The 19,236-nt window shown below is 40.7% G+C and overlaps 1 pseudogene; it reads right to left on the bottom strand.

Moving 5' to 3' along the window:
• Positions 1–6,938: 6,938 nt before the first annotated feature.
• LOC132595314 (NOP protein chaperone 1 pseudogene) lies at positions 6,939–7,529 on the bottom strand (annotated as a pseudogene).
• Positions 7,530–19,236: the final 11,707 nt, after the last annotated feature.

Genomic DNA, 19,236 nt, shown 5'->3' with positions numbered 1-19,236 from the left:
CTGTGATCGTTGCCGCGCTCCTTAGTGAGTTGTGAGGGTTGCCTGGCTTGGTCGACCAGCAACCGCCCGTGCCCTCCAGCCACGGGAACTGAGCGGACTCGACCCTACCTGGGCCACCCGCCGCGTTGTGTAGGGAGGGCTTCTTGCGAGCCCTCCGGAGCGCTTGAGGCTTGATGGTCCGTCCTTCTGAGTCACTTTAGGTGCGTTCATTTTCTGCCACTTCGGTCCACCAGCGTCCCACTCCGGACGTGGTGAACGCACCAGGCACGGGCGTTGAGGCCGTTGGAGGGCCCGATGTGCTTGTTTACTGGCGCGCTTGGGTCCCTGTCTCCGGGGCATGGGCGCTTGCTGCTCTCGCGGGATTTGGACGGGCAGACATGTGTAGTGTGAGGCCGGCGCTGCGCTCCCTAGAAGTCGTTGAGTGGTGGGTCTGCTCGCTTCGACCACCACTCCCTTGTGTCCCTTGCGCGTGAAACGCCCACTTTGAAGCACATGGTCAAGAGAGGGTATCCATCCCCGGAGTCGTCCGTGTGGCCCGGTGGTCGTACTTCCGCTTTACAAGTGTCGCCTGGGAGTGGTTCAAAGTCTCCTACGGACGTGGACGCCGACAAGTTTCCGCCGGCCTTCTCTCTTGATCCCGTTTGCCCTTCTTCCCAAATATGTTTTTCTCCGCAGTGGGTAGGGCCCGAATGGCATAACGAGGAGGCACTGGAAGTGGGACCACGGCCTTCACGTCCTCCACGTTCTCCTTCCCACGGGACCGCCACGCCCCGTCCAATAGGACGCCCGGTGCTGCTTCTTGGCCGCCTTGGGAAAACGGTGCGTCCCGGTCCTGTCGCCGTGGTGGAGCTCCTCCCCTGCGTCTACTTTCTCCGAAATCCGCGAGAAGCGGTCATGGGGCTGCGCAGACGGTATTCCCCTGCAGGCCGAGCTGCGTCTACGCGGGAGTGACCGGCGTCCCACTTCTGTTGGCCACGTCGGCGAAGCGCTTGAGTGGACCAGGTCCTCTCACCACAGGTGAGAGCAAGGAAAGTCGCGGGCGAGAGGTAGGGCGCCCCAGGCGCAGCCACGGTTCCGCCTGTGGCTTGGTGGTCGGAGAAGCCTAACAAATGGGAAATGGGGAGCTGCCTGGGGCGTCTGGTGATGGTCGTGTGGAGGCATGAGGCGATGCGCAGTCCTGGGTGGGCGCGGTTGTCAGAAGCTCCTCGTGAGACTCTCGTACTGGAATGGCCTCTGAACGCACGTGTGGATGAGGAGACAACCCGGAGAGAGAAATGGGACCTATGGTGGGCCAGAGGGGATGAGTTTGGAGGAGTGGAGGCGCACCTTCTCTTCCGTGCCATCCAGATCTATACCGGTGGTTTTTCCTCCATTTGGTTGTTACCTGGCGTCCGCTGCTGCAAGGAAGACTAGACCATACAGCGTTGTCCTGGCAAGAAACAATTCAGTGACGAGAATTTGTTTGGAGATCCATTAGTGTAGACACTGGTGAAGTGAGAAATTCTGAGATCTACAGAACTGAAAATTACTATTGTCGTTACTCAACAGCATTGTAATTACCATTGTTTGTAATTAGTGATAAAACTGAGTAAAGTTGAGTCACACAGTAGCTGATTAATTGGAGATGATCAAAGAGGGGTTTTCAGTATTTCTAAATGCTGCTAAATGGGCAGAGGTCAAGGTGGAGACAGCAGGTATGTGCCAGGTAAGGCTGTGACGGGTGTGAGAATAAAGAGAGGTGCTGAGAAGATTATGGAGGGGTTCTGAATGGTACAAGAGGCTGGAAAGCATTCTTAAAGATATGTGGGGGGATAGATATGATAAGTTGCAGTTTACAGAAAGAGAAAGGCTCATTGCTAGTCTCCACAGAAGAATTCAGCAGCAGAGTATCTTATCAAATGCTGTTAAAAACACTCCAGGGGGCTTCCCTGGTGGCGCAGTGGTTGAGAGTCCGCCTGCCGATGCAGGGGATGCGGGTTCGTGCCCTGGTCTGGGAAGATCCCACATGCTGCGGAGCGGCTGGGCCCGTGAGCCATGGCCGCTGAGCCTGCGCGTCCGGAGCCTGTGCTCTGCAATGGGAGAGGCCACAACGGTGAGAGGCCTGCATACTGCAAAAAACAAAACAAAAAAAAAAAAACTCTAGGTTATAAATCCTTTAGAAACATACCCTACACATTTGCTAGCAGCAGAATTATGCATTGCTGCATTGTTTGTAATATAAACAGATTATTGAATATCAGTGTGCATCCCAACGTGGATTGGCAAAGTGCATTATACTACGTCATCCATTCAGTGCACTGTCATGCAGGAAACGATGTCTTGATAGAGGATAATTTGCAAAATACTGTCAAATGAATAAAAGCAAGCTATAACAACACCGTGCCCAGTGTTCTACTATTTGTCTTTTTAATTAGGGTGCCAAGGAGAAATGTATATTCATATTTGCTTGTATGCACATAAAGACACTCTGGAAGTTTGCTGTGGGAAACCAGATACATGGCTACCTGTGGAGGGCAGGGGCTCCTGGGCAAAGAGGGAAGGCGGTGCGGGGCACAATGTAATGCAATTTTCAGGACCTTCAACCATGTACATGTATTACAACCTCTCTAGAAATCCAAGAAATTGAATTTTTTAAACCTCCAAGGATTAAAATGCATTTACTATTTCTACCAACTGAGTACATGTCAAGTTTGTTTTACCAGGGAGAGCTATGCCTTCTCTAAAATGTCTACTCAAGCCTTCCATGGTGATTTTGACTATTTTCCCTTACTTTGGTAGCAGACAAAGAAAACCAGGGTAATCAATGGCTGTGTAGTTCCTCAGCCCCTGCAGTGGCTCCCCTGCGTTTTTCTTTCAAATACTTTATACACTGTGTTTTTTGCTGCTATTTTCATGTTTTATTTGCAAGAAAGAGGATAGAGGAGAAATAAAGCTGTATTAGGGTTTTGCTAGGGTTGCCAGAACAAGATAGTGCAGACTGGGAGGCTTAATTTTCTCACAGCTCTGGAGGCTTTGAGTTCAAGATCAAGGTGTCTACAGGTTCAGTTTCTTCTGAGGCCTTGCTCGCAGGTGGCTGCATTCTTGCTGCATCCGCAGATGGACTTAACTCTATGAGCTGAGTGTGCATGGCTGTGTCCTAATCTTCTCATAGGGGCACAGCTCTGGATTAGGGCTCACCCTTGTGACCCATTTTAACTTCATCATCTCTCCTAAGGCCCTATTCCCAAATACAGTCACATTCTGAGGTACAAGTGTCTGGACTTCAATATATGAACTTACAGGGTTTCAGTTCAGACCTGAAGGGAAGCTGCTCCCCGTTGGTTGAAGCAGAAATCTCAGAGGAGAGAGGAGTCTTCCCACATGGCCTAGAACTTCTTGACACAGCCAAGTCATGACCCATAAGCCTGATTCCGTGGTTTTGCATGTCTCTGTGACAGAGAGTGGAGGTCAGGGAATGACTAAGGAATTATGTCCTCAGTATATTATCACTAAATATTTCTGCCTTTTGGAGGCCATGTGTTCACAAAAGTAAAGAAGTTATGTTTTGCTCAGCAAGTTCTCGGCTGTGGAAGTACACAACACACTGAGGAATCAGCCTAAGTGTCTCCCATATCCTGATCAGGCCACGGACACAGGAGCAGGAGACAGCCATTAGAGGCCACAGCCTTGCTGGGAAGCAGGTGCATCACCAGTTTAGCTCAATCAGATCTCTGTTCTAGGTGCTGAGCTTGAGGAGGGCGTCAGTCCTGGGACACTGTGGACACAATGCAGAAAAATTACCTTAAACCCTGAGTCATACTTAAATAGAAAAACTGTGAGATATTAATTCTTATTGCCTCCACTGAGCTATAAACTTGGTGAAGGTGGCAATTTATACATTTCACGTCTTAGTCTCCAGAAAATTCCACATGCTGGAATCCTGGAGACTCTCAATAAATATTTGTTACTTTAATGAGTGGTGTGTGAGAGAGCTACCTGATTTTTCTTGAAGACTCTTGTCCTATGATAATTTACAAAATCCAGAACACTTGGGAGATATGTTCTCCCTTAAGTATCTGATGGATACTGTGGACCCTCCACCTAGTAATGCACATGCACAGACACAAACACATTGCTGCAGTTGGCCTCAAGTGTTCTATTTCCCTCTTTCCAAGCTCATAGACCAACCCTTTAGCATTCTATATATACGGGCTTTATACTGGTTTTGTGTGTGTGTGTGTGTGCATCAAGAAAGAAAAAGTTAATGGATTTGAAGGGAGAGAGCACATCATGTAACTCCTGCCCTTTCTCAAGCCAACCCGACAGCAGATAAACTTAGGACATAGGCATTCTCCATGGGGACCATCTCTTTTCCCCAGGTCTTTATTTTTCTTTATTCTTAACATCTTTATAGAGTATAATTGCTTTACACTGGTGTGTTAATTTCTGCTTTATAACAAAGTGAATCAACTCTATAGCCTGGTCCTTATTGATTAGTACCATTCTCATTGGAGGAAGAATGGAACTCGGGAGGGGGACCAAGTCCTTCTGACTTCCCTGGCTCAGGGTACAGAGGGTGGGAGGGGTGCCCCAGCCCCTGCCCCTGCCTCTGTTTACTCCCTGAAGAGTAGGGGCCACAGCCTCAGCTGCAGAAGCAGAAGAGCCACTCCTCTTCTCTTTGCTTAGTGTTCTCATGCAATATCTCTTCCAATATTTTCACTTTCAGCATATGAATGTCCTTACTTCTGAGTGAGTCTCTTGTAGACAACATATAGTTGGACCCTTTTTATGTCTATCTTGTCCATCTTTGTTTCTTTTAATGTTATTAAATACTCACCTATATTTTAGTATGAAACTTATTTTATTTCTTTATATTTAAATCTTTAAGACCTACATAATTTATCTTAGTATCCAAATTGGTTTAAAAACAGCCACCCCTGACTCTGTGTATTAAATAATTCAACCATTTTACACTTAACTTAAAACGACATCCCTATCACATATTAAATTTTTGTTTTTCCTTTTCCTCCTATGTCATAAGAATGCCCAGAGGAACTGAATTTAGTTGACTTCTTTAACTGTATAGAATACCTAGTTGTATTATATGAGAAGGCCATGGCAGGAGAGAAATATAATTCTACACACTAGTATGTATTCTAGACTGAATAGTCTCTTTCACTGACCATCAGACTATTTCTACTTGGCTTTGTATTTCCAGTGAAGTTACACTTTCATATCCGCATGGATAGCATGGCTTAAAATGCCCTGTACATCCTCAATATACCTGTAAATACATTTATCGACATCATTCGGTGCCTACTGTGTACCATGCACCAAGCTAAGGAGTGAACCAGACAAATACAACTCTTCCCATAATGTGGCATGAATATTATCTGGTAGAAGACAATCCTTAAATAGTCACACCAGTAATCCATCACAGCTGTGTTTGGTGCTACAAAGTATACCCTTTGCAGCTGAGAAGTCTCGTTTCCAGATCTGTTCACTTCTGCATACTTTGAGTGCACAGCCGATTTCCAATTCCCAATGAAAAATACCAGAAGGAACTTGGAGAATTATCCTCAGAGTATTTACAAGATGTCATAAGCTAATGAGAGGAGTAGGAAAAAATAGTTAAAACAAACCCCTAAAATATTAGGCAACAAAGTCTCATGAGCTCAATGCACTTGGAGACAGTCCTTTAAACTCTCAGGTCTATATCCTGAGCAAAGCCAGTCCCATGGCAGATGAGGTCCCAAACAAGTTAAATAAGATCAAGAATGTGGCAGAAAGGCAACTCCAATGCAGGATAATTTTGCCTTTTGAAAGGGAAAACCTATTACTACCATTTTATGTACTGTGACCTATTTTCCTGGGATGTCCCTATTCTCTACAATTGAATAGGTTTCAAAACTGTGGGCAACTGGAAAGAATAATGTTAATAGCCGAAACAAACAAAAAATTCCTTTATGAGAAAAAGAAAACCAAAAAAAACAAAATTTTCCAGCCAGAAAATTTTACATGCATTAAGAGGCTACAGAGTCACTGACAGTGATTAAACAACAGAGCACCAGTTTTCCAGCTAAAACTGGAAAGGATTTTTTTTTTAATTAAAGTAGATATGTCTGAGGGCATCTAAATATAAGTAATTCTTTTCTTTGTAAAAAATTTCTCCCTCAGGGTGGGATAGGGAAGGTGGAAGGGAGATGCAAGAGGGAGGGAACATGGGCACACATGTATACATATAGCTGATTCACTCTGTTACAGAGCAGAAACCAACACATTATGTAGAAACTATACTCCAATAAAGATGTTTAAAAAAAAAATTCTCCCTCACTGAACCCATTTTGATGGTAACAAATAAATGTGACTTTAAAATAGCCTAAAAAAAACCCCAACATAAGTTTTTGTTTGTTTTTTGTTTTGTTTTTTTCAGTACGCGGGCCTCTCACTACTGTGGACTCTCCCATTGTGGATCACAGGCTCCGGATGTGCAGGCTTAGCGGCCATGGCTCACGGGCCCAGCCGCTCCGTGCATATGGGATCCTCCTGGACCGGGGCATGAACACGTGTCCCCTGCATTGGCAGGCGGACTCTCAACCACTGCACCACCAGGGAAGCCCCAAGAGGCCAATTTAAAACAAAAACAAACGGGTAACTTGTATTTTTACTTTAAAATAAGTTTGAGATTTCTGAAGTCTATGTTGATGAAAGAGGATGTCAACAAATTCACTCATCACCATACATAAAGTTAAGCTTTCTAAACTAAATCTCTTTAGCATGAGATCAAAAACAGTCTGCTCTTAGAAGATCCCCAAATGCTATCTCTTCCAACTCTTTAAAAGCTAGCTTGTTTCTCCAAGAAGCAAAATACATTCATTTTTGCAAACAGGCACCATAGGTATCTGAAATGCAAAATAACCAGCAAGCCACATTCTTTTTCACAGAATTAGCGGGAACTATCACCTGTTTCTCAGATTGTTTATGTCCCTGTTTTCTTTTTTTTCACTGGCAGGACGGTCCAGAACCTCTATTTTGCCTTTTCCATCTTCTGAATTAGGAAGCTTAATGGTATCGATGGTGACTTCACCTTCAGAAGAGGTGCTATCATCTTCATCCTCAAATTCTGAACTGTCCTCTGAACTGCCTTGTGAATTCTCTTCTGAACTGTCCTCCTCTTTTGAATCAGACTGATTCATCTCAAACAAGGCCATAACCATTTGCATAACTTTTCCGAGAGTGTCAATATTTTCAATATTGAAATGACCAGGTGGTGCAGCTGCCATTTCTTTCCTTAGCTTTTCGTTTGCCTGAGCCATCTGTGGGAGAAAGCTCTGTACTTGGTCCAATAGGGGACTCCTCTTTTTCCGAACTTTTTGAAGAGTGGAATTCTTTCTGGAATTAGGCTTGGAGTTGATGACCAACTTGTCCCTTATACCTCCGTGGCCGACACTGCCCGCCGTCAGCACCTCCCTGGACACCGAGACCCCGGAGCCGTCCCAGGAAAACGACGAACAACTCGTGTCAGGCTGGGATTCGCCGCGGGCCTCCATGCTGCTCGCCCGTCTTCAGAGCAGCCCCTCCAGGCCCGGATGCCGGATAAAGGCTAGGGACATCTTTGTTTTTTAACTGATGAGTTTAAGCTATATATATATATATATATATATATATATATATATATATAATTACTGATATGAAATGACATTTAATTGCCAATTTGTTTTCTGTAATGTCATATAGCTTTTCTGTCCCACATTTTCTCACATACTGACGTCCTTTGTTCTTACTCTTTGTACTGACTCATTTTTAAATTAATTTCTTTGGCTGTGCCAGGTCTTAGTTGTGGCATGGGGGAACTTTGATCTTCTTTGCAGCGTACGAACTCTTAGGTGTGGCAAGTGGGATCTAGTTCCCTGACCAGGGACTGAGCCCAGGCCCCCTGCATTGGGAGCGTTGAGTCTTCACCACTGGACCACCAGGAAAGTCCCCTGACTTGACTTACATTTAATTTCCTTCTGTGTATATTCTATAGATATTAAATTTGTGGACACCATGGAGATTACATATAAAATCCTATCAAACTAGCTTAAACTGATATCAACATAATTTTAATCACATGCAAAATCTCTATTACATCTCCTATTACATTACACATTAATTACATATTATTAATGTCACAAGGCACATATGTATACATTGTTTTCTGTTAATGTAGATGTACGAATTAGTTATTTGGGGATGCTATAACAAAATGCCACAGCTTGGGTAGCTTATAAACAGAAGTTTATTTCTTATGGTTCTGGAGGCTGAAGTGTGAGATCAAGGTGGTTAGGTAAAGGTCTTTTCTGAGTCATAGACTTTTCATTATATCATCACCTGGAGGAAGGGGCTAGAGAGCTCTCTGAGGTCTCTTTTAAAAGCACACAAGAGACTTCCCTGGTAGACCAGTGGTTAAGAATATGCCTTCCAATGCAGGGGACATGGGTTCGATCCCTGTTCAGAGAACTAATATCCCACATGCCAAAGGGCAACTAAGCCCATATGCCGCAACTATTGAGCGTGTATGCTGGCTCTAGAGCCTGTCTGCCACAACTACAGAGCCTGTGTGCTGCAACTACCGAGCCCCCATGCCACAGCTAGATATGAAGCCTGTGCGTCACAACAAAGATCCCACGTGCTGCAACTAAGAGCGAATGCAGCCAAATAAGTAAATAAATACATATTTTAAAATAAATAAAAGCACACAAATCCTATTCCTGGAGGCTCTGCCCTCATAACCTGAGCACCCCCCAAAGGCCCTACATCCTAATACCACCACATTTGGAGGTTTTATTTTTAACATATGAATTTTAGGGGAAAAAAATCATGCAATAGCAATACATTTATATTTTAATATTTTGGTTTTAAAAAATATCCTAGAAATAAAAATTGTAGTTACAAGTCAAAATTAAAGATTTTTTCTTCTGTTTGTCCATTTATTTACCTTTATAAGAGAAATATATTTTTTCATATGGCCTCAAGTTTCTGGTGTCCTTCCATTTGAACTTGAAGTACTCCCTTTAGCATTTCTTGAAGGATAGGTATTATGGTACTGAACTCCTTCAGGTTTTGCCTGAGACTGTCTCTAATTTTCCTCATGTTTGAAGAATAATATTGTAAGATATAGAATTGTTGGTAGGTAGTTCCCGCCATGCTTTAAGCGTATCATTTCACTTTCTTCTGGCCTGCAAAATTTCTGATGAGAAACAACAGATAATCTTACTGACAATCACAATTAAGTGGATCATAATAATTGTCACATATAACTTTGTTTATATATATTTCTTAATGCTAACCTATTTACAAAAGTACTTATTGTTACAAACTTTTGTATTTATCATTTCAAGACAACTTAACAAATCAATAATTTTATTCTACTTATTTATAAAATAAGAGGTTATTAGCCAAAATTATGAATTCATAGCTGAAATGTGTGGTAAAACATTCTTGATAAGAGTTTTTCATGTCTGAGAATTTTGATATGAACTCTGGCTTTTCAGTTTGATTTTAGCATTGATAGATCCAGTGTGAGGATTCAATGTTGACTAAGGAATTAAAAATCCCTCAGGGCTCTCCTTCATTCATTACAGTAAAATTGTTTTCTATGCTGTGAAAAATCATGTGTATGTAAGTCTATTGAATGATATTCTCCAGTTAAAATGATCTCCATGTCAGTTACATACACATAGTATGTAAATCTTCTGCATGGACATCCCCTCTTTGTAACATTTCTACTAGATATCATCAAAATTTAGTCTAATTTAGTCTATAAAGTGAACACTTTATGTTGGGCTAGTGTTTACACTGCACCATAACTGAGTTCTATGAATCTGCTGAATTCCTCACTTACCTCATTCCCAGGTTTCACATGTGGATGACCAGAGTTCACATCTGAATAAATTTACTATTTTCTTACAGCTACATTGGTCCACAGGGAAATAACTTGCCTGAATATCATTTCTTGCTTTTAATGGTCACAATTTTTGCTTGAAATAAGGCAAAAATAATAATTAAATTAAATAAATAAGAAACGACACATGTGACATTAGGGGGATTAAATTGTTGAAAAGTACATTACATGGGGAAAAAACATGAATTTCAGAAATACACCAGTGAATAGAAACATGGTTTAGAAAAATGTTAATAAGATGTTCAGTGTTTAGGTAAAAGAAAAATAAAATATATTCAGACGCTACAGGGAATATGAGAGGAAAAATTATTAAAGGGACCATGGCAGAGACAAAAACATGAAATTTTAACTTCTACGAGGACAGGAATTTTGCTTCTCTGAGGTGAAAAGTACAGGGGGAAACGTGAAGAGAAATTGATGTGTGATGCATAATGACAGAATCTGGATAATTTGACTCAGTGGCTTCACATACATTTCTAAAAATATCCTTTAGTCGAGCCACCTCCAGTTGACATTCCAAGTGTCCTGCTCCCTCCCCACACAGAGCACATGTGTCTGGAGCTGACTTGGATCCCAGCCTGGGGAAACCCTCCTCTTCCCTCCACACCTACTCTTCTTGCTCCAACTGGGAAATTACATCTGGTTTGCAGAGCTGATGCCCTGATACATGTGGGAAATGCTAAATGGATTTAAAGTTCTGTGTTGAGAACAGTGCATGCAATGCAAGTGCAGGACAACATGCTAAGGCTCAAGTGTGAGGGCATCAATGGCAGTGCAGGTTCGAGCACGCTGAAGAAGGGAAACACTGAAGGTTGTCACCCGACACTTCACTCAAAGACAGTAAAAGTCTCTGGCTGCTGCTGTTCTTGCCCAAGAGGAAAAACAGTCTGCACGCTGCCTAGACGTCTCAGCCAAGAAGGAAGCAACGTTTTCATAATATGGTTAACACTGCTTTCTAACAGAATCCAATAAACATAAGACCCATGAGATTATTACTTGGAGTTCATGTAGAAAGGGGGATACAAGCTGTTATGTGTTTTTTGCTGTGTTCAAACCTCATGGTAGTTCCCCGAGCAGAAGAATTACTTAGCAACATAAAGTCACTTGTCTGTTAGATAAAATAGCCCTTATCTGTGTCCAGCATTATTATGTGTGTTGGTGGCAGACTAGTAAGGAGTACGTGCGATTGTGGTAATGGAGACTGTATCTCCATGAAGGGGCACATGTGCTGTGATTAGTAAAGGAACACATTCGTTCCAGGTTGCTCTAAGTGCTACAGAAGCATGAGTCAGGGACAAGAGTGCAGCAGCATATGTGGAAGCTGCAGAGCCTATCTCAATAAGACATGCATAAGGAAGTAAATAAATATTGAGAGACGCACTCAGAAGATGAGACAACGGGCGTCCTCCAGCATCACATCTGTGTACATCTTTGTCTGCAATGTGTCCAGCAGGTCCTACTCTTTATGAGTGAGTTCTACAAACACGAGCTCAAAGGTCACTGATCTCTAAAGCCCCGTCAATGGCTCCTCTGGGCTGATACGGCATGTGCCTTTCATACATATTCAGAAATATATATACTGTGAACAAATATTACTAAAGGAAACATATGAGGTGTTGTGTAAAATAACCTATCAATTTCCCAAGGAAGTAGTAATTCAACTTTCGGATAGGTTATTATAAAAATTTTACATGCAAATTCATAAGTAATCTTCTCTTCCCAATTCCAAGTAAGTCTGTAGATGCATCAAAAGGCAATCAATAGCCCTGATCTGCCACTTTGTCAATTGTCAGGCAGTGAGGGTAGAGATAGAGTTGAAGCTCCATGTACATTTTACGTGTTTTTTTCACGTATTGAAGGTGTATCTGGAGTCCTGCTTTTCTTTCCCGGGTTAGAGCCGCAGACACCAGTCATCAGAACTCATGAGATTTGCTGGATCCATGTGTCAGGAAAGCCCAGGATCAACTTTTCTCTTCTACATAGTGCTCTCCTCTGGGCTTGGAATATGAGACTTAAGTCAGCCCAAGTCCTCCCATGGATTTCTTTTACCTGCTGCTGTTTAGTTTTGCTCTATTTATACCTTCACTATGCAAACCTACAACTGTGGCTCCAAAGCATGTGCTAAACTCGGACTCTGATTTCAAAATACTCCAAGAAACTTGTCATTCAATAAGGGAAGTCTGTAATCCCTCAGTCCTTAAGTTTATTAGTATTATGATTGGTAGTAGTACAATTAATTTCTTTATGATAGTAATCACTATCGATATTATTATTTATCACTATTGTTGTTATTGCATTTCTTATTAAGTTTCTCTGCTCATGAATGTATCCAATTTACTGAAGAGTATTGTGGAGGGTTTTCAACAGACTTACATACACATGGTGCTTCCTGGTTCCTGCTGTACTTATGGGTACTTGTGGGTCAGAGAGCCTCCTGAGATACTCAGACTTACCCAGTGGAGGAAGGGACAGTTGTTACTGTGAACCCCAGGGAGGACATTCTTGACTTTCCTGAGCCTCTAGTACAATGTTTAAGTCCTCTTAAGTGACCAAAAAGAGGGACCAGTGCAAGAGCCCTGGAAGATACCCTTGTCCTGCCAGACTCAGCACAGGATTTTCCACCTCAACTCTGTGCCAGGAACCACTCTCACGTCTCCTGGGAAGGCTGGAGAGGGTGTCCCTCCTGGAGTCCAGTCCTCCGAATTAGAAAAGTCAGCCCAGGAACTGACATTGTGATAAGTGAGGAGTAAGGAGAGTATCACTGGCATGCCTGAACCTAGGGACATGTTCCAAATTCACTCAGGGGTCCAGGAAAAGCTGGTGCAGCACTGGCAGACATAGAGATGGTGACTTGCCTGCTCAAGTAATCATTTCTTTTTCTAACTCCCCCAGGGAGCCCCTGCACTGTTTGTGCCAACATATCATCCTCCCTGCTGACCCAGGATCACCTGCTTGTTTTCTCCTCTCAGAACAAATTTCTTTGTGCAAACCTAGCATTCTGACTCTACAATACCCCAGAGGACATCTGATATAGGTACCCTGAAATTTACTTAGAGGAGTCTGTACGCAAATCTGCAATCTTTCTATGTTTATTTTTCTCTTTAACAGTAGTACTGGTAATATCATCATAATTGTCACTATTATTGTTTTTAGTGCATTTTCTTACCTTTATTAATATGCATTATCTTTGTGGTTGTTTTTACATAACATTGAGTAGACCTGCTCTATGCTACAGATTGTCTGATTTACTGCAGATCATATGGAGGGTTTCCCAACATACAAAATACATACACCTAGCTACTCCTGAGCTCCCACAGCACTTAGCTGGGTGCCCTCGACTCAAGGTCTCTATGAAGCTGGGGCTGAGGTCTCAGCTGTCACTCCACAAGGGAGGATTTTCTCGAAGACTCACTGAGATGGGTACTGGCAGGATGCAGTCTGAGCTGAGAGCCTAGTGCCTCTGCCTGGAGGCCTGGGACTTCCCTGTGTTCTCTCCTATGTGGGACTCTCCATATGGCACCTAGTAACACCCATGCAGGCTTCCCCAGGTCCAGGGATAGGAGAGAGAGACAGACAGAAACAGAGAGAGAACACAGGATGCAGCAAGTGAAATAGAAGTGACAGAGGTTCTGTCAATGAATCTTAACACTGACCTCCCCTGATTTTCTACATTCTGTTGGACAGAACCCAGTCACTAGCTACTTAGTACTTGCAGAAAGAATTTCATCGCTGCATGTGGATCACAGTCTGTGGCTGGGAACACCCAGGAAGGCATGTTCAGTGGTCTCCCCCAGAACTGGGAAAAGTGGCTGCATTCTGGAAATAACTGAAAGTGACAAAAATTCAGCCTCACTCATCAGAAGAGAAGTGAAAAGGAGACAATGGGTTATGTGTCATTTCTCATCCACTAAAGCAGCAAAACAAAAGCTCCCCAAACTCCTGAAACTGGAACCCTTGGTGGGAATGAGGCACAGGACCACTCATTCCTCAGTGGTAGGAGGGGCACCGACTCTTCCTGGAGGATGATTGCTGCCTCATCCCCAGATGCCACCCACTTGATTAAGGAGGTTACTTCTAGAAAGCAAAGGTGCATTGGTCAGAGGTGTGTATGAAGAGTCCACGTGGGTAGTGTTGTCTGTCTTATTTCTAAGAGCCTTGCATGGACACCTGCTTCCAGAGGGGAGCTGGTTCCACTGACAGTGAGAACAGGCTGCAGCTGTTTAAAATGACAAAGTCCATACTACCCAAAGCAGTCTACAGGTTTAATGTGATCACTATCAAATTACACATGACATTTTTTCACAAAACTAAAACAAATAACCCTAAAATGTATATGGAACCATAAAGACCCAGAATTGCCAAAGCAATCCTAAGGAAAAAGAACAAAGCAGGAGGCATAACCCTCCCAGTCTTCAGACAATGCTACAATGCTAATCAAAACAGCCTGGTATTGGAACAAAAACAGACATATGGATCAATGGAACAGAATAGACAGCCCAGAAATAAACCCACAGAACCATGGTCAATTCATCTCTGATGAAGAATAGACAATGGGGGAAAAGATTGTCTCTTCAGCAAGAGGTGTTGGAAAAGTTGGTTCATGCAAATCAATTAAATTAGAACACTCTCCCACCATACACAAGAATAAACTCACAATGGCTTAAAGGCTTAAATATAACACATAACACCATAAAACTCCTAAAAGGGAACATAGCCAAACATTCTCTGTCATAAATTGTACCAGTGTTTTCTTAGGTCAGTCTCCCAAGGCAATAGAAATAAAAGCAAAAATAAACAAATGGGACCCACTCAAACTTATAAGTTTTCTTACAGCAAAAGAAACCATAAACAAAATGAAAAGACAACATACAGACTAGGAGAAAATATTTCCAAATGATGTGACCAACAAGGGCTTAATTTCCAAAATATACAAAAAGCTCATACAACTCAATAACAAAGAAACGAAAAAACAAATCAAAAAATGGGCAGAAGACTTAAAGAGACATTTCTCCCAAGAAGACATACAGATGGCCAATAGGCACATGAAAGGTTGCCCATCATCACTAATTATTAGAGAAATGCAAATTAAAACTACAATGAGGTACCACCTCACACCAGGCAGAATGGCCATCATCAAATGTCTGCAAATAAGAAACACAGGAGGGGGTGTGGAGAAAAGGGAACCCTCCTACACTGTTGGTGGGAATATAAATTGACACAGCCACTATGGAGAACAGTATGGAGGTTCCTATAAATAAAGTTGCCTTATGGTCCTGCAATCCCACTCTTGGGCATATATCTGGAGAAAACCATAATTCGAAAAGATACATGCACCTCAATGTTCATAGAAGCACTGTTTCTAATAGCTAAGACATGCAAGCAACTTAAATATCCATTAACAGATGAATGGATACAGAAGATGTGGTACATATATACAATGGAATATTACTCAGCCATAAAAAGAATGAAATAATGCCTTTTGCAGCAACATGGATGCAAGTAGAGATTAACATACTAAGTGAAGTAAGCCATAAAGATAAACACAAATGCTATATGGTATTACTTATATGTGAAATCTAAAATATGACACAAATGAACCTATCTATGAAACAAAACAAACTCACAGACATAGAGAACAGACTTGTGGTTACCAAGGGGGAGGGAGTTGGGGAAGGATGGACTGAGAGTTTGGGATTAGTAGCTGCAAACTCTTACATATAGAATGGATAAAAAACAATGTCCTACTGCATAGCACAGGGAACAGGATATTCAATATCCTGAGATAAACCATAATGGAAAAGAATATAAAACAGACGTATATAAGTGTATAACTGAGACACATTGCTATACGACAAAAATTAATACAACATTGTAACTCAACTGTATTTCAGTTAAAAAAAAAGAATCAGTTGATGTGAACAACACTAAAAGCCAAATGATCATAAGAGTCATATACAGAACATTCTCTCCAACATACGCTGAATACACAGTCTTCTCAAGTGCAGAAAAAATAATTTCTAACAAAGACCATATGACAGACCACATATCAAATCTTAATAAATTCAGGAAGACTTAATTTACACCAAGTATATTATCTGAAAATATTATTAAACTAGAAATCAATAACAGGAGGAAAACTGGAACTCTAACTAATACAAAAAAATTGATCAACACTCTCCTAACCAACTAATTTATCAAAGAATAAATTTAAGAAGAAATAACACAGTATATGGAGAAAAACTGAGATGGAAACACAGTACACTAAAAGCTATGGGATGCAGCAAAGGAGTGTTAAGAGGGAGGTTTATTGCAACAAATTCTTACCTTCCGAATTGAGAAATATCTCAAATAAAAAACCTAATTCTTCAGTTCAAGGACGTGGAAAAAGACAAAACTGAGCCCAAAATTAGCAGAAGCAAGAAAATTATAAAGATTACAGAAGAAATCAGTGTGATAGAGAAGAGGAAAACAATAGAAAAGAAGAGTGATACTAAGAGTTGGTTCATTAAAAGATAAAATTTCGAACCTTTAGCTAGACTAACCAAGGAAAAGGAGAGAAGACCCAAATCAACAAAATTATAAATAAAAGAGAAGACATTACAACACCACTACAGAGATAAGAAGGATAACATGTTACTTTGAACTACTATATGCTAACAAACTGGGCAACCTAGATAAATGGAAAAAATTCTTAGAAAGATACAACCCATCAAAAGTGAATTAGGAAGAAAGAGAAAATCTAAATGAAGCAATTAGTAGTATGGAAATTAAATCAGTAATGAAAACTCTTCAAATGAAGAAAAACTCAAGATCAAATGGCTTCACTGGTAAATTTTACCAAATATTTAATGCATTAATGCCAATCCTAAAAGTCTTCAAAAAAGAAAGAGAAAAATGGATAAGGAGAGAAAACTCCCAAGCTCAATTTACGAGGCCAGGATTTCTTTGATAAAATAATCTGAAATGAACACTGCCAATTACAGGCCAATAACACTGATGAATATAGATTTAAAAATTCTGAATAAATACTAGCAAATCAAATAAATGGGATGCATCATATTAATAGAACAAAGGAAAAATATAATATCAATAGGCACAGAAAAAGCATTTGTTAAGTGAGGTATAAAATGAATGTAACTCAACATAATAAAGGCTAAATATCAGGACTTCCCTGGTGGCACAGTGGTTAAGAATCTGCCAGCCAATGCAGGGGACATGGGTTCAAGCCCTGGTCCGGGAAGATCTCACATGCTAAGGAGCAACTAAGCCCATGCGCCACAACTACTAAGCATGCGCTCTAGAGCCCGTGAGCCACAACTACTGAGCCTGTGTGCCACAACTACTGAAGCCCACATGCCTAGAGCCCATGCTCAGCAACAAGGGAAGCCACTGCAATGAGAAGCCCACGCACCACAATAAAGAGTAGCTGCCACTTACTGCAACTAGAGAAAACCCGCATGCAGAAGCAAGGACACAATGCAGCCAAAAGTAAATATTTTTTTTAAAAAAAGGCCAAATATGACAAAGTCGCAGTTCAAAGCACACTCAAAAATGAAAGTGTGAAATTTTTGTCTAATATCAGAAACAAGACAAGGGAGTCTACTCTCACCACTCATTCAGCATAGTAATGAAAGTCCTAGCCAGGGCAATCAGTCAAGGAAGAGAAATAAAAGGCATCAAAATTGGAGATTAAGAGGTAAAAATGTGTCTATTTTAAGATAACATGATTTTATATATAGAAACTGAAAAACTTCACCAAAAATCTATTAAAACTAATCAACATAATCAGTAAAGTTGCAGAATAAAAATTTAAAATGCAAAAATCAGTCATATTTCTATATACTAACAATGATCGGAAAAAAGAAAACCATTCTATTTATAAGAGCATCCAAACTAATAAAATAATAAGGAATAAATTTATCTAAGGAGTTGAAAGATATCTACAATACAAGCTACAATACATTGATGAAAAAATTGCAAAAGACAGAAATAAATGTAAAGTTATCCCTTGTTCATGATTGGAAGAATTAATATTTTTAAAATGTCCACACCACCTAAAGCCATCTATGGATTTAATGCAATTCCTATCAAAATCCAATGGCATTTTTTAAAGTAGAATAAAACAACAGAGAAATGTATGAGGAATCACAAAAGAACTTGTATATGCAATGCGATCATGAGAAAAAACAACAAACCTGGAGGTATCACATTCCATGTTATCAAACTGTATTATAAACTATAGTAATGTAAATAGTATGGTATTGTCATGTAAAAAGGCATACACAACAATGGAATAGAACTGAGAATCCAGATATAAATCTATACATATAAGGTGAACTAATATTTGATAAGACAGTCAGGAACACTCGGTGGAGAGACAATCTGTTCATTAAACAGTGCATGGAAAACTGCATAGTTACATGCAAAAGAATAAAGCTAGACTCCTGTCTAACACCACTCATGACAATTAAATAGAAATAAGATAAGGTAAAGACGGGAGGCCATAAAACTCCTAGAAGAAAACAATAAAAAATTTTTTAACACAGGTCTTAAATATTATTTTTGATGATACCTTAAGCACAAGCAACAATTTAAAAAATTAGCAAGTGGAACTATATCAAACTAAAAGTCTGCTACACAGCAAAATATATAATCAACAAGATGAAAAGAGCCTATGTGATCAAAAATAATATTTTCAAACCTTACACCAAATAAGGGGTTGATATCCAAAATACATTATAGAACTCAGTAGCACAAAATAAGCCAATTAAAACCTGTGCCAAAGACCCCAACAGACATTTTTCCAAAGAAGATATGTGAATGTACAACAAATACATGAAAATGTATTCAACGTCACTACACATCAGGGAAATTAAATCAAAACCACAATGAGATATCACCTCAGGACTGTTAGAATGGAATTCATCAAAGAGACAAGAGATCTGCTAGCAAATGCTAGCAAAGATGTGGAGAAAATGGATGATTTGTATGCTTTTGGTTGTCTTATAAATTGGTTCAGCCTCTATGGAAAACACTAGAGAAGATCCTCAAAATTTAATAGGGCTACCATATGGTCCAGCATTTTAAACTATGGGAATATATTAAAAGAATTACAAACACTATGTTGAAGAGATATCTGCACCTCCATGTTCATAGCAGCAGTGTTTACAATAGCCAAGACATGGAAAAAACGTGTGTCTATCAACAGATGAGTGGATATAAACTTTGTGATATATTTAGAAAAAGGAGTAATATTCAGCCATAAGAAAGAAGGAAATCCCGTCATTGGTGAAAATATGGATGGACCTTGA

The sequence above is a fragment of the Globicephala melas genome, unplaced genomic scaffold (assembly GCF_963455315.2).
Source record: "Globicephala melas unplaced genomic scaffold, mGloMel1.2 SCAFFOLD_75, whole genome shotgun sequence".
Classification (NCBI taxonomy): Eukaryota; Metazoa; Chordata; class Mammalia; order Artiodactyla; family Delphinidae; genus Globicephala; species Globicephala melas.
The sequence above is the reverse complement of the archived record's forward strand: the minus strand, read 5'-3'. Positions and strand labels throughout refer to the sequence as shown.